This window comes from Gekko japonicus, unplaced genomic scaffold, assembly GCF_001447785.1.
Source record: "Gekko japonicus isolate JY-2015 unplaced genomic scaffold, Gekko_japonicus_V1.1 scaffold4770, whole genome shotgun sequence".
Lineage (NCBI taxonomy): Eukaryota > Metazoa > Chordata > Lepidosauria > Squamata > Gekkonidae > Gekko > Gekko japonicus.
Genome location: NW_015171032.1, coordinates 33,723 through 40,377, shown reverse-complemented (window position 1 = coordinate 40,377; position 6,655 = coordinate 33,723). Strand labels below are relative to the sequence as shown.

General features: G+C 45.1%; 1 long non-coding RNA gene across 1 annotated transcript in view; it reads right to left on the bottom strand.

Moving 5' to 3' along the window:
• Positions 1-5,982, bottom strand: part of LOC107117006 — a 6,973-nt gene extending 991 nt beyond the window's left edge. The window contains exons 1-2 of the long non-coding RNA XR_001482725.1: positions 5,887-5,982; positions 2,809-2,928 (exon numbers count right to left, since the gene is read on the bottom strand). This is a non-coding gene — a long non-coding RNA (uncharacterized LOC107117006). The remainder of the gene's footprint in view (positions 1-2,808; positions 2,929-5,886) is intronic.
• Positions 5,983-6,655: the final 673 nt, after the last annotated feature.

Here is a 6,655-nt window from a genome sequence, read left to right as displayed (position 1 = left end):
TGTGTCAGTCTCAGTAATAATGTGTGCTGGCCAGCTGATTTAAAAAATAAGGACATGGAAAACATGGTAATTGTCCACCAAATTCTTAAAGCATTATTTACACTGGGGGGGGGTGAATCACAAAATGGGCAAATTTAAGTTTGCAGCTTTGACAGGACCTTGGGCTGTTTTCCAGAGGTATGTGCTCCATCTCAGGTGCCACACTAAGCACGTCTGCTCAGAATCCTTCTCACATCTATTAATAAATTGCCAAGAGGTGTAGAATCATCTTGGACTATAAGAATCCTTTCCCTAAACCCAGGAAATGGCTCACCATTCAGCACTTGCTGCATTTCCTATTCGAGTATATTGCAAACCATTGCAAACAACTTTCAGCCATAATTTTAACAGGAGCTATTGGTAATGATCCCCTTAATCCAGTAAGGATTCAGGAGGGTGAAGTGGTTGTTGGTCCCTTTCTGGGAGAGATCCCCTTGTAGCGTAAGAAAACACCACCACCTGGCTCTCATGTAATCTTATGCTCTCATATAATCATATACTCATATAACCATGTTGTTCAGAAGCAGCAGACCAAAGCTTGAGTCCAGTGGCACCTTTAAGAGCAACAAAGGTTTATTCAAGGTATGAGCTTTCGTGTGCAAGGCTCACTTCTTCAGATACATTGAAACAGACTTTCACAGCCATTACAAACGGGGTGGGGTGGGGTGAGGCTTAGTTACCAGGAAAAGCTAATTAAAGTCAAGCTATATAGGTAACTGAGCGATTATAGCTAAAATTGGACTAAAATGGTAAAACCTGTGAATAGCAGCAAATTAGCGTACAGATAATAAAAGAAAAAAGCAAACACATTGGTTTGTTAACTCCCTAACCTGTGAATAGCAGCAAATTAGCAAACAGATAAGAGAGTTAATGAGAGTTAATGAATAGATGTGTTTGTTTATTCTTTTATTATCGGTATGTTAATTTGCTGCTATTCACAGACCTTACCAACTGCTCTGTTGGGTGCAGTGGTTAAGTGCACCCAACCTAATCTGGGACAACCGGGTTTGATTCCCCACACCTCCGCTTGCACCTGGCTGGATGACCTTGGGCAAGCTGTAGTTCTGATAAGAGCTGTTCTTGAAAAAGAGCAGTTTCTGTCAAGAGCTCTCTCAGCCCCACCAACCTCACAGGGTGTCTGTTGTGGGGAGGGGAAGGGAAAGGAGTTTGTAAGCCGCTCTGAGACTCCTTCAGGTAGTGAAGGGCGGGGTATAAATCCAATCTCTTCTTTTTCTTCTTCTCTAATCTAATCTTAGGAATACTTATCACTCAGTTATCGAGCACACAAGCTTATACCCAGAATTAAACTTTGCTGGTCTTAAAGGCAATACTGGACTCACACTTTGTTCACGTATAATCAGTCACAGTCGCTGCTGTCTGGCAGGGGAAATTAATGGGCCGTATTCTTAGGGTGCGTTCAGATGGGCTGTTTGATCAGCTTTCGGCATGCTTCAGTAACGGGTTTTGTATGCCTGTTCGCACACCAACATCTGTGTACCGTCCCCAGGCGTCACTTTCCAGCTCAAACCCCCCTTTAAAATGGAATATTTTGATACAACTTCCCCCTCTGGTGTTTTCCTGATTCTCCGGTTTCAAGCCGCAGTTTCCGATGTCTGATCACTCCTGCGGTGTCGAGCCAATTCTGGATGCCTCAACCCCCTCCCCTCTAAAAAGCTGCCGCGGAAGCCCGAGGCTTCTGCTTTTCGCCCTCCATTTTTTAATGTGTCGACGGTGTGCGCATAGGCGGAGCTCTGCTCCCAAGCTCATAAAACCAAAGTTTAAATGGTGACTCGTTTTAGCGTTTAGATGAGTTTGGGATCTCATGGAGCCCAGTTTCAGGTCAAAAGTTTAAAGGGAAGTGTTCTGTTACAGCGGTTGGAGACACCTTCGGGGCATGCTTTTGGCGGGAAACTAGTTGTTCTGCGCATGTGTGAAGATTTCGATTCTATGAATGACTGCCTATGCGCATGCACAAACTGAGAATTTTTTTAAAAAAAAAAACCACCGGCACACGTTTTTGCGCGCCGGTAGTGTAGACAGCGGGGAGAGACGTGACTGCGTAGTGAGCTGGGATAAGGAGGTGAGTGTGATCATGATTATCCAGATCAAATATAATCCGGTCAGAACTGGAGCAGTTTAAACCGCTCTCAGTGCTCTGTCTGAACGCACCCTTAGGCTTGCCCTGTCAGTGCATCAGATGTCTCAACCCTGAAATTGGGTTCCTGACTTATGAATGCTGTGGCAACACAATCAAAGAAGGACATTTTTGGACCACAAATTTATAATCACTGGGCTAGTGATTGCACTTTAAAGGCCTTATGTGCATATTTACCTTGTGCCTGGTGATTTTACTTTTGAACAATCTGCTTTATGGTCCTCATTGACTCTATATTTTATATATATTATTGATTGTGTTTATGAAAATATAATTATCTCGCCACTTATGTATGACCTCTGAAGAAGGCCTATTTGGCCGAAACGCGTAAGGTCAACTTTGTAAGCCCTGGATATTGTTATATTTTATATGTATTAGTTGCAAATGGGCCTCTATATATGTTTTAAAAATTGTTATTATTAATAAATACATTTATCTCTTTTTATTTTTTATGGAAAGGTTTTAATATTGGCCCTCTTTTTCACTAACCTTTGTTTGGTTTTGCAGCCCTATATGAAGACACCAATTTTTTGGGTGATATTTTATCTTCTGATGTTATAGGGAGCCATCGTCAGTTGAGCAACTTCTTAAGCAGATATCCTGTTTTTACTCACGGAATGAACTTATTCCAACGGTGGAAAGGCAGGAATCTTGACCAGCGATACAGGTTTGATGTACAGGATAAGCACATGGCCCTGTTAGGCTCTGACACGAGTAACACATCAGTGATGCCACTGCAAACAGGAAAGAGAATCGGCGCCAGCTATGTAATTCATACTAAATTTGACAGAGCACACCGTTATTTCCATTTAGAACGATAGCATTATCTCGGAGTTAATTGAATGATCCAAAGCAGAAGAAGCGTATGCTTTCAGATTAGAAACCAAAAACCTAAGCACAAGTTTGCATATGTATTTCATTTGGAAAGATCTTAAATGTAATGCATAATTTGGACAAAATGGAGTTAACTTGCAATAAACCACATGTTAACCGCACCTTTCAGTTATTAGCCACAATGCTGGAAACCGAGAACACAGTTTCTTAGAATCCAGTGCCTTAAGGTTGCCAACTTCAGAGGGAGAAATTCCTGGAGATTTGGGGGCCATGCCTGAGGAGAGCAGGGTTTCAGAGCAGTGTGGGACCCCAGCAAGGCTGTAATGCCATGGAGTCCACCCTCTGAAGCTGCCATTTCCTCCAGGGAAACTGTACTCTGGCCCTGTTCACATGGCGAATTTGCCACGGGAGAGCCACGAGTGCTGGGCGGATTATCCATGCGCGATCACACCCCAACTTCTGGGAAGTGGAGTGCACCTGTGGCCAACCCGTGGCTTACCGCCGAAAATGCGCGATAAAAAAGTAGTACCTCCAAAGTACTGGCAAACAGTTTGCCACAGGCTGCCTCTGGATGCCCGTGGTGTGATTGCGCAGGCTCGCGGCTTTCCCCTATGGCCCCTTGTTTACGCACTGGCGCCGAGGGAAGAACCTGTGGTGTGCCACCGGCGCATCTGATCATATAATTGTGGGTCAAACTGCGCTGGGGCAATTTGCCATGCCTCCCCCCCCCCCCACGATATCTGGCCTGTGTGATCTGGAGATCAGAATATTCCAAACCCCACCCTGAGGTTGGTAACCCTACGATGCCTTCCCTCCTTGTTTCTATAAGGGCTTAAGATTTAATGAGATTTTAGAAAACAGGTTGTGGAACAGCTTCCTTATATCAGCTCTGTGTCTCTGCACACAGCCCTTCCTGCTGGGCTGCCCACCTGATCTCCACATTGGATATGCTCAAGGCAAGAACCGGTCCCTTTTGACCCTTCCTGCAACTCAGCCTGCATGCAAGTGAAATTAACCAAGAGGAAGAAAATCTCCTGGACGTGCCCGTCAAACCCACTCTTATTGGGATCTCCTTTGTCAATGACAGACTGAGGGCCAGTACCTAGAGCTTTCACAGGAGCTGTGTGGATCCTCCCCCCAAGTGTAGCAGAGCTGGCCTTTTGGCACAGCACCTGTTGCTCTATAGGGCTGAACTCTTGGGGCCAGCTGTCAGGTTCCACAGCCAATATAACTAAAGGCCACAGCAATCAAAATATATCAATTTACAGAAAATTGCTGCAACAGTTCAAACATTCACAAAATGAGGACAATAATGTATTGGCCTTTCCATGTTGTTTTAATCCAGAATTTCTTTTCTCAACAGGTCAGGACATCAAGTCACTGAAATGCTTATGAACCTCCTCGAGTTTCAATGTTCGTTTCGAAGGGAATTTTGATAAAACAACATGGGAATGCCAATACATGATTGTCCTCATTTTGTGAATGTTTGAACTGTTGCAGCAATTTCCTGTAAATTGAGGTTCCACAGCCAAACAAAGGAGTACATGCTTATCATAAGGTTATACTTTATTGTAAGAGCTATAGAGGCAGTAACATCGTCACTATTAGGAATGGCTGCTTTCCTACAAGCATAATGGGATATAGGGTATTCGTACGCACCCCCTCCCCACTCCTAGGCCAATCAGCCTGACTCCAGCGCGTGGGAGAATGGGTCCCCAGCCTTGAGCCCAAAGCCCATTTCAGGAGGCTGAAATCAAATACAGAAATGGATATCGCTCAAGTTCTTGGGCAGCTCCAAGTCCACAGCCACTTCGTTAATCACCCGTTTTGACTTAAACGGCCCTATATATTTCCACCCTAGTTTATAGCTGGGCTGCAACACTTTAATGTTCTTAGTAGACACATACACCGAATCCCCAGGCTGCAGAGCCCAACCCTCCACCCTTCTCTTGTCAGCCTGAGCCTTATATGCCTCCCTGGCTGCATTCGACTTGTTCTTAGAGTTTTGGGTATGCATTTGGGTTTCCCACCCTTTATGGACAGTCTAGAGATTAGCCACAAAAGTGGGAGAGAAGGATTCAGGTCCTGTTAGCTGTTTAGACCACCCGTCCCATCTTTTGTATATGATTTTACCAAGGGCTAAGTACAAGGCGGTCCCACATTTACGTCTAATTTCAGCCATAAATAGTCTTTGTGTACCCCTTGGCGGTCTTGGTGTATGCCGTAGCAGGGACCCCCACAGTATAGAACCTGTGGGCAATTTTGAGGGACAGGAGTTGGCATTGCAGTGAAATGTCCAACAAGGCCCTGCTTGTTTCCTCCGAACCCCACTAACGAAGGACTCCTTCCTGTCATTTTACTACAAGCCTCTAGACCCTTTTGTACATATCGGTGGTATTTTGTGGATTAACTTCCACAAGCAACAGCCTGCTTCACTGGATGCATGCAATGTGTACCTGCCTATCATCTTGGGTCACTAACGCACCAATATTGATACTGACTTGAAAGTCCATGAGTTTATTTTCCCCTGGCTCTTCTAGGTAAGCCCAGGAATCTTTTCGTCCTCATTTTCTTCCTCCAAAGAAGCAAGGACTTCTGGTTCTTTCCACCCACTTTTGATACTCTCCCCATGTCTGACAAAACTCTGGCCTCGTCCCCCAAGCTTCACACTGCATCCTACTAGACCTCCTATCCCCCATTCAAGATACCTGCTATGTAGGGATCCTTCTTGTTACGTGATATAATCCCTTTTCTCTTTGGAACCCTCGTGAGGTTCTTCGTCTCCAAGCTGTAGGCCACTCCATGTTAAGTTCCCAGATGCGATTATTCCCTTCCCTGGAGTTTGAGTTCCTACTCACCTGTAGAAAAGAGGGCCCATAGGAGGCATGTGCTTAGGAGTGCCTTCATGGTACCCGAAAATGGGAAAGCCAGAGAGGAGGAGAGGACTTGGATCAGAGATGAATCGACAAAGGCAGCTGATGCTGAAACAGGGGAATCAAAGGGGTTTATAAGCCAAGGGCTAGGAGCCTCAAGGCAACAGGTGGGAACAACTGGATCGGTGAGGTCCTGAAAACGATGAGAATTGAGGCCGGGCATTTTCCCAGACATCCCATAGTGTCATAGTGTAATAGGACATGCGGAAGAACCGGTCTACAAACATTAAAAGAGATCAATTAGTACCGCACATAATTGTTTCTTCCCAGCAATAAGGTCCTCTGATACCTGTTTGCCACCCTGGAGCCAGGCGTATTCACTTTTTCAAACTTAGATAATAGTTTTTTGAGAAAGCTTCATAAACATCATCCAGGTCCAAGAGGGTGTGTCTGTTGTAGAAATTCATAGAAGGATGGCATGCAGTTAGGAACATCTGAACCACCTGGACAAAGTCTGTGTCAGAGCATCTGCCCCTCCCTCCTTTGCAGGTAGTAAAGGTAAAGGTTCTTTTGCTCGAAAGCCAGTCGAATCCAAAGAGCCAGCGCGGTCCAAAGATGTTTCCGTGGTCATGTGGCCGGCATGAATAAACATCAAGGCGCACGGAACGCTGTTACCTTCCCACCGAAGTGGTACCTATTTGTCTACTTGTAGTTTCTTGCTTTCGAACTGCTAGGTTGGCAGGAGCTGTAACTA